The sequence below is a fragment of the Coenobita brevimanus genome, chromosome 58 (assembly GCF_032717465.1).
Source record: "Coenobita brevimanus isolate Jiangsu-jjx chromosome 58, ASM3271746v2, whole genome shotgun sequence".
In the NCBI taxonomy this organism is placed as follows: Eukaryota; Metazoa; Arthropoda; class Malacostraca; order Decapoda; family Coenobitidae; genus Coenobita; species Coenobita brevimanus.
In genome coordinates, this window is record NC_137011.1 from 19,928,670 (window position 1) to 19,938,943 (window position 10,274).

The window sequence follows — 10,274 nt, forward strand, 5'->3', positions numbered from 1 at the left end:
GAGCTGGATCTCTGCTCCATGAGGCTGAAGGTTTGAGGAAGGTCGGTTCCCATCATGGCAGTGAAACGTACCAGTTCGGGTCCTGAGGTGAAGGCGCTCTACACTGCAGTGATACCCCCCAAATCAGAACTGTTGCCCCAGTGTAAGCTGAGTGGCTCTTTTGACAGCTGTATAGGGGTAGCGGAGCCTGATGTATGTTGCAAGACGAAGGCCAAAGTGATGGTGGGGAGAACACTGGTGGAAACAGATGCAGATGAAGTACCAGTTGTGGTGGCCAATTTCTCCTGTGAGCCACAGAAGATCAGTGGGGGAGAAATTGTTGGACTGAGCCAGGTGGTAGACCCTGAGTGGCACCAGAGAAAGGCCTGTAAAAGGAGCATAGTAATGGAAGATGGGTACCTGCCAGACCACCTATAAGACCTAATTTCAAGGAGTTGCCAATGCGTGGATGGCTCACAAGTGCTCAAGTTGAGGCAGCTGCTGACAAAGTTTGCTGATTTCTTCTCCACCGGAGACCTAGACTGGGGGTGCACTGATCTGGTGGAGTATAGTATAGGCACCGGGGATCACCACCTGATTAAACAGCCAGCGTGGAGGATGGTGCCAACCCAACAGCAAGAAATGGAGAAGGTGATGGAGAATCTCCAAAGTCAAGGAGTAATAGAAAAGTCCAGCAGTCTTTGGGCATCAGCAGTGGTTCTGGTAAGGAAAAAGGATGGCTCAGTAAGGTGCTGTATAGATTATCGAGCCTTGAATAATGTGACAGCGATGAACGCATACCCCTCGCCAAGAACTGATGACACCCTCGATGCTCTGTCAGGTGCTAAGTGGTTCTCCACCCTAGACATGAAGGCAGGATGTCATCAGGTCAAGGTTGCAAACAAGGACAAAGAGAAGACAGCTTTTCATATGGGCAGGGTTTATGGCAGTTTAATGTGATGCCTTTTGGCCTATGCAATGCTCCAGCTACGTTTGAGCATCTACTGGATCGCATACTGGAAGGCCTGCACTGGCAGATGGCCCTCATCTATCTGGATGATGTAACTGTGTTTGGACGGACCTTCAACCAGGGATTGGACAGGCTGTCGGAGATGTTGAACATGATTCACGCAGCGCACCTCAAACGGAACCCCAAGAAGTGCCACTTGTTTCAGAAGGAAATAAAGTACCTGGGACACATTGTAGGTGACAGCGGCGTCCGTACTGACCTGGAGAAGGTGGCAGCTGTGTAAGACTGACCAGTTCCAACGTGTGTGAAGGAGCTACAGAGTTTCCTTGGCTTGTGTACCTACTATCAGCGTTTTGTCATGGACATTGCGATAATACCTGCACCTCTGCACAAGCTGTTGAGGAAGAGGCAGAAGTTTGCATGGACAGCAGAGACTCAGAAAGCCTTCAATGAAATCAAGCAGGCGTCAGCAAACTCTCCAGTATTGTCGTACCCTGATCAGAGTCAGCCATTTATATTGGACTGTAATTCTAGTGACCATGGTATTGGTGGAGTCCTGTTGCAGAAGAAGAATGAAAAAGAGTATGAGGTAGCTTATTACAGCAAGAAGCTCAGACCACTGGAGTGGAACTACTCTGTGACCCGTAAGGAGCTCTTGGCAGTGATGAAGAGCCTTGATTTCTTCTATCCCTACCTGTATGCATCAAACTTCATCATCAGGATGGACCATGCGCACTCAAGTGGCTGAAAACACTAAAGAATCCGGAAGGACAACTGGCACACTGGCTCGGGAAGCTAGACTTGCACAATTATAAGGTGCAGCATCATCCTGCGTGGGTACATGGCAATTCTGACAGCCTGTATTGTCGGCCTTCTGATCCAGAGTGCTGGCAGTGTCTTAAAAAGGAAGATCATAGTAAGAAATGCAGCCATACTGCAATGACAGGGCTAGCGTCAGATGGAAAAGACCTGAAGAGGATGCAGATGGAGGATGTAGATTTACAACCAGTGCTAGAGTGGCTGCAGTGGAGTACAGTGCAGCCATCCTGGGATGAAGTTTCCAGGTAAAGCCCTGTGACTAAGAGCTGCTGGAGTCAGTGGGACCTTCTTCATTTGAACAATGGACTACTGGAGCATCAGTGAGAGACAGCCGATGGCCTCAGCAAGTTTTGGCAACTGGTGGTTCCGAAGAAGATGAGGTCCAAGATCTTGTATGAGTCCCATAACCTTATCACTAGTGGGCACCTGGGAATGAAGAAAGCTCTAAGCCAGCTGCAACAGAGATTCTACTGGACTGGCATGTGCCAGGATGTTGAAGAGTGGTGTTGGACCTATGATGTGTGTTGTGCCAAGAAGGGACCCAAGAAATGTGGTTGCACCCCTATTCAGTCGTTCCAGGTTGTGCAGCGATGGAAAGAGTCACAGTGGACATTGCTGGACCTCTGCCACTCACTGAAAGAGGGAACCAGTATATATGTGTTGACATGGACTATTCCACAAAGTGGCCTGAAGCCTATGCCATCCCCGAACATGAGGCTGCAACAGTTACTCAGGTGTTGGTTGATCAGTTTTTCTGTTGTTTCGTTTTGGGATGTCACAAGAGCTACATTCAGACCAGGGCAGAAACTTCGAGCCTGTTGTGTTCCGTTAATGCTGCAAGTTACTGGGGATCAAGAAGGCCAGGACGACCCCACTAAAGCCACAGTCAGATGGGATGGTGGAGAAATTCAGCTGGACCCTGGAACAAGAACTGGCCAAGTACTGCATAGAGGAACAAACAGAATGGGACCAGAAATTACTTGCATTGCTGATGGCATATCGGTCTGCATCCCATGAGTCTACCAGCTTCACTCCTGCAAAGCTGATGTTGGGCCACGAGTTATGCTTACCTATTGACTTGTTAATGGGAAGACCACCTGGTGAAGAGCTGCCTACAGACACCTCTAGCTATATGAAGCACGAGCTGGCTGAGGTACACTCACGATCACTCATGGTCACATTACTAATACACAGACCATACACTAGAGTAAGTAAAAATTAAATAATATAACAATGAACATGCTGCAGCAAGAAATATAGTGCATTATAACGTTGACAACAACAGTAAAACAAAAATGTTAACAACGGCCATTCCAGGCCTCTTGTGTTCGGTGCTTGCATGAGCTTGCGTGCGTGTGTGTTAGTGTCTGCGTGTTTGGGTGTGTCTATGTCAGTTTCGGTGCACCCGTGCACACGTGTGTGTGTGTGTGTGTGTGTGTGTGTGTGTGTGTGTGTGTGTGTGTGTGTGTGTGTGTTTTGTGTCTTTATTTTTGTGTTTGTGTTTTTGCAAAGCAGTGTACCCAACACATGAGGGCTGAGGTGGCTGCTATTAACGTTTTTGTTTTACTATCAGCGTCTTAATGAATTGATTTCTTGCCGCAGCGTGTTGATAGTTATTTTATATATTTTAACATATCCTAGTGTTCTGTGTTTGTATTAGCAGTGGAACCAAGAGTGTTAAGCATGAAATCAGTATGAGATGTAACTGCCAGTTAAGAATGATGGATAGGGTGGGGAGTTGGGTAGGGGTAGGGGTGAGGGTTGGGAGCTGGGGGAGAGGCGGGTGGAGCTCGTTTTGTCCGTCCCTCCCCACTTCCCTGGTCATACAGGAGTGGGAAGGGGGGACTCCTGGGCATAAATTAGTGATCGTCAGTGTACATCATCAAGCGCGAGGAACCCTCAAGTTTTTGGGAGAGGTGATGAAGTGCAAGTATGATGCCAAGGCAAGTGAGGTGAGCTTCAAGGATGGTAACCAAGTGTGGTTATACAATCCTCAACAAAAGAGTGAGGATAATCACCGAAGCTGCAGAGCCCATGGGATGGGTCTTACATTGTGTTGGACCGCCTATCAGAGGTAACAAATCAGATTTAGGGAGGCAGGAAGTTTCACCTAAAGGTGGTACACGTGAATCGTCTGTGGCGATACCATGTGCCGGCACAGTACAGCTGGGACGTCTCCAAGGAATCGTGCTCTCACGCAGCCAAAGATGCTGAGAAGGACCACGGAGCTGAAGTGCAAGAGGATGGTGACAGTTGCCCAAGAGAAGATGTGAATCAGGAAGAGGACCAGGACCTTCCAGGAGGAATGGACTGTTTGGAGGAGCAAGGATGTCGTCGGAAGTGGCACAGATGAAGACCTGATAAGTTGAAGGATTATTTTGTGTATAGTTAGATGTTACATTAGGATAAAGGTTTATGTTTTCATATACTGTGTAGATTTGTCAGGATGACAAAGAACTAGGGAGGGGGTAGTGTTAAGAAGCGAGATTTGCCAGTTAGGCACTCAAGGAGCATCTCGATGTAGGTTTCGGTACGAGTCAGAGGTGCCAGTTTACCTGCAGTTTGTGAGTGTACATTAATTTTTGTGCTCTTTTTCTTTATCATGTTTCATTTATGTGACAGCTTGTTATGTCATTTAATTTAAGTTTGTATGCTAAATAATTTATAGTGTTGTACAGTGTAAAAAACTCTGGGATGCTTTGATGTTTCCTAGTTGGTAACTGCTAACTGATTCTCTGTCCAGTTTGTGTTAGAAGTTTCTCGAGTAATGTAAGCTTATATAAGGATGGGGAAGAGACTAGTTCAAGGTCAGTTGGTTTTCAGTTCAGTTTGAGTGTAGTGCAGTGTCAGTGCAGTGTTAGTGAAGATCGTATATTTTCCGGACTTGTGAAAACAGTGACAAACAGTGAAGTGTTACTGAAGTTGGTATAATGGCACTTGTGAATATAGTGACGTGTTGTCAAGCATTAAGTGTAATAACAGTAAAGTTTGTATAGCTCCAGTGCTTATGAGAATAGTGAAGTGAAGTTGGGAAACATTAAGTGAAATTATTTGATAAATAAAGCAAGTGAACTTAAGAAGCCAGTGTTTATTTACAATGCTTTGGCTGATCTTGTGTACTGTATACCTAAAGGCTGACCATAGGAAGAACAATTCACTGGGCAACGTCCTTCCTATACTATACTACTGTTGTTGCAGCCCGTGGCAGTGTGAGGTGGTGACGTAACAAAATATATATATATATATATATATATATATATATATATATATATATATATATATATATATACACAGTATATATATATATATATATATATATATATATATATATATATATATATATATATATATATATATATATATATATATATATATATATATATATATATATATATATATATATATATATATATATATATATATATACAGTAGAACCTCGGTCCTCGAACACAATCCGTTCTGGAAGGCTGTTCCAGAACCGAATTGGTCGAGGACCGAACTAATTTTCCCCATAAGAAATAATGTAAATCATTTTAATCCGTTCCAAGACCCCAGATGCTTACCTATTTAAGTTTCAGCACTGGTACCAGTGCTTTCCTTTACGAGGTGACTGTATATTTCTCTTGCCTTTTCACAAATTATATACTCATTAACACTGTCTCCTGCTAACTGTTTCTCATTGATGAAGATAAGCAATAATTTTTCCACTTCTTCAATTATTTTCCACATTACTTTCCTCTTTTCACTGCCAGTAGCCGTACTGGATGACCTTGCTTTCTTTGGAGCCATTATTAGGGGCTAATACTGCACTGAATCAAGAAAAATGTGAAGCAAAGCAGGACGACCACGTTGACGAACAACAAAGGTGAACGCGTGACTGTCGATTGGCCAACTTCCCTTCGTTTGGCTACGTTCAGGTTGGTCGAGGTCCGATATTTTGGTCGACCTCTGGAGCAAAAATTTCTTGAATTTTTTGGTCGAGGTCCGATTTGTTCGACATGTGAGACGTTCAAGGACCGAGGTTCCACTGTATATATATATATATATATATATATAATATATATATATATATATATATATATATATATATATATATATATATACATACAGTATATATTGGCACGAATTTGCTAGATCGAAATTATTATGGGAATTCATGACATTGTGTTATTATTATGATGGGAACGCTTGAACAATGTTGAAACCCATAGAACTTTGCTCAGTCAGTTAACCGCTTGCATTTGGACTCCGATTTGAAAGAGTTTTTCAGAACATTAGTCACTACTTCATAAGTGACTGTTCTTATACATGACATTAGTGCATCACTGACTGCTTTTATTACATGTGTACATCATTCTCCCTGCCCCTGTTAACCGTTGAAGTTAGGCCATGCCCACTTCCGTTAAACATGCCCATATCTCACTCCTCTGTGCCAAGCGTGAGAACATTATTTAGTTGGAGAGGGGCCTTCATTAAGGACAGAAATGTGCCACGGCAAGGATTCCCGGGGATTCGACTACTCCTGAGCTGTGGGCACTAGCTTGGTGATGCCACTCCTCTCCACTCACTCTAGGTAGTAGTTACTTATGGACGGCCGAGGGTGAGAAGGATACCGCGTGACTCAATCTGTGGATCGTCTGTGATTCCAGGGGATCGCCCATCTCTCCATCAGCAGTCCAGGGAGCGTGGACGTAGCAACGGAGGAGCAGACAGGAAAATCGTCTTGCGGTGTCTTAGCAACGACTCCAGTCTACAGCCCCGTGACTGCACATCTCCAATTAACGGTATCTTTTTTCTGTTTTTGTAGGCTTAAGATTATTAGCTAGCATGACTGATTGAGTTAATTTACTTTGCTTTGGAATTCTTGTAATGTACATTTATTCTGTTGCAATGAATAAATTTACAGTTCTTCTCTTTGAGCTGGATTAAATGTATTCATGGTGTCTGATTTCTCCATATTATGCTAACTATAGTTTGCTACTCCCAATTAGCACAAACTTCACGACTGGTAGTTAAGCCAGGTCTTTCGTATTTGTTCATAATAAATCCGCTTGTGCTAACTAGGAGTTAGCACCAGCAAGAATCTGTTCATTATCATTAGTATTGTTATTGATTGTCAGGGGTAAGGACACTTTCTCAGAGGCCAATAGTACTAAAAATACAACATTCGTGAGTGATTACTTTCCGCTGTGTACTGTTGAGAAAGTTTATCTCGTCTTTAGAGAATTGGCAAAGTAAGCCAGAATAAAGTAAAATTTTCTTCATGATTTTATTTAGTCGATAGCCCTCGTGTCAGTGGCGATGTACTGGATATATATATATATATATATATATATATATATATATATATATATATATATATATATACACACAGTAATCTCTCATTTATCCAAAGCCAAATGCATGCCCAGGTAGTGGCAACATCAGGATAATGAACACTATTCCCCTACCATGTGCAGACCCTACCTATACCCACCTCCAACCTATACCTACCCTATTTGTACAGTACCAGCGCTTAATTTGGCCATGAGTAAACCAAAAAATACCGTACCTATACACTACTGTATGTACAGTACCCCTACTTACTTTAGTAGTGTTTTCAGGTCATTCAGGCATATTTTGACATCAAAACATACACAGGGTTATGCAAAATAACTTTCAACACCAAGAAAACCATGAAAAAAAAAATCACTGAAAACCCCCCAAACCTCAAAACACCCTACATAAACAGTACTATATGTACAGTACCCCTTCTTATTTTGCTAGTGTTTTCAGGTCATTCTGGCATATTTTAACATCAAAATATACATTGGATTATCCAAATTAATTTTCAACACCAAGAAAACCATGGAAAAAACACTGAAAAAAAACCTACCTAACACTACTGTATGTACAGTACCCCTCCTTGTTTTGGCACTGTTTTGGGGTCATTCTGACATATGGTGACAAAACACACATAGGAATATCCTAGGTAAATTTTAGCACCAAGGAAACTATGAAAGAAACCTAAAGTTTCCTGCCGAAAAACATTCAGTTGGGGTACTTACCACCAGTTCACTGCAGCCAGGCTTTGTAACCGGTCACCTACAACAGGTGGAGAGTAGTCCCATGTGGTCTAGTGACAAACAGAAGCGCCTAACAGAGGTCTATAAACTCCTCATCATCCTAGCAGAGGTCTATAAACTCCTTGTCATCCTCAACCTGCTGGAGGTGGGCGATGACTGGTGACGTGCAATGAGGTGATGGTGGCCTACCCACCTCAGGAAACTCCAAAGACAGTCGCAAACTTACGTTCAAAGGAAACTCAGTGGCTTTTGATATGCTTAGTTGCAGGTCCAAAGGTTAAGGTGGGAAACGAGCTGGTGGTGGTGGTGATGGTGAGAATGGGCTGGCACTCGTGGGGGTCATAGGCTTGAAGAATGAGTAGATCCTGGTCAGATGATAGGACCGATGATTCTGCCAGAGGATGACAGCATCCCCGACTGCCTGCAGCTCCATCGCCAGGCAGAGCGGCACCAACTCCCTGTCACAGTGTGGGTGCTCAGCATACTCCAGCACACCCTCCACGTAACCTCGGAGGACACTAAGATGAGGAACTGAAGGAGTTCCAGAGGGCAGCGAGTCAGGGTCCTCATCCTCATCCTCGTTAGTCCCGTTGTCCTCTTCCGTGCCCGCAGAGGCTGCAGAGGTGATTTCTTCATCAGACACCACTTGGTAATCAGGATCATCACCGTCACCATCCAGCCACTCCCGCACATTTTCGACGTCCATCTGCTCTGCTGTTGTTCTAAGGCAACTGTGAAAATCATCTACGTCAAACCAATTGAAGTTGAGCTCGTCATCGAATGCCTGCAGGAGATGAGACCAACCACTGTCGAAGGTTTTGAGGGTGACTTCCTTCCATGCATTCCCCCAGTTGAACACTGCTGACTTCAGGCCTTAACACTGAAGATTCTGCAAGGTCTGGTCCCCACATGTGTCCTCAACTGCGTCCTCATCCTCCAGCATCATCATCACCTCATTCAGGAACCTCCGTCAGTACAGTCTCTTTGCACCCATGATAACACCCTGGTCTGTTGGTTGAATTAGAGCAGTTGTATTATGTGGCAGAAACATGCATCTACTTTGCTTGTCAAAAGCAATCAAATCTTTCTCAGACAGATGCCTGGGAGGATTATCCAGGAGCAGGAGTGCCTTCACCTGGTCACGAGTGATTCCAAGGACCTCTGTTTGATAACGGAGAACCTCCTTGACGAAATGTCTGTGGAACCAATCTCTGAAGATCTTAGCTTTAAACCAGGCCTTCACAGAATGGTACCACACAACAGATGGCTCTCTGTCAACCCACGGAGACAAAGTGGTTATTTTGCACGCCCAATAACAATGGGTTTGAGACGGTGTGTCCTGTTAGCATTGGCACAGCACAAAACAGACACGCTGTTTGGAAAACTTCCAACCAGGCACAGACTTCTCCCTTTCCTCAGCCAGTGTTGGTGGGCAAACAGCAGTAGAACAGACCAGTTTTGTCAGTATTATAGACTTGACCAAGGGCAAGGCTCTTGTCCTTGATGAGGCACTGTACTTTTGGTGAAACCGGTCTTCTTCCTCCGCTGCCACATCCAAGGCCTCGTAGTGTGCCTTACAGCCAGTAAGTTCATGGTGAAGCTTGAAGTGAAGAGCCATCCCTCAGACACCTTTAAGTCCTGTACATTGTGCAGGTGTGCAAACTTCTCAGCAGCAACCCTCACCTCGGTCCCACACACTAGTACCCTGACACCATGTTGCTGACAAAGCCAGACCAATGTTGACCAGTCGATAAGGTGTGCCAAGCTTGGGCCATTACCTACTTCCTTTCACCACGACGTGTGCTTTCAACAAAATCCTGTCTGTACTGCATAAGCTTGTCACTAGACTTCTTGATATTGAACAGTGTTGAACGAGCTAGATTATATTCACGAAGAATGCGTCCTGTGGTCCAGTCCACGTTAGCCTTGCCCAATATCTCACGCTTCTTCTCCGGACTCAGAACCTTCCTCTTCTGCATCTTAAATGGTGGTGGGGATCACCACACACACAACAGCAGAGCAGGGCCACAACATGAAGAAGGTAGGGAACTACCACAAACACAACTGCAATCACAACCATCGTTGCAAGCGCTACCACTCACGAGAGGCAGAAAGACCGGAACTGAGGTGAGGGCTTCTGTTCACTGCCAAGCAGTACAGCACTGCCATGTCACACCCAACAGTTGCTTTCGAGCACAGAGGAAACAACATGCAGCAAACTGACATTTGCATATAAGGTTCACTTTTGTTTACCCAGGCCAAGGTTAATATGTTATGGCAACAGCAGATGACCAGTACTATAAATCACCACCTCAGGCAGTATATGACTAATGTGGCCTGCCAGGCAACTCTCACCAATCGGTAGGGAAGCTGACAGGTGAGCATGGTGGGGGGTTTCCACACTAATCCCGGAGGCCGAGGGACTCCCAGCATTCAGTGTA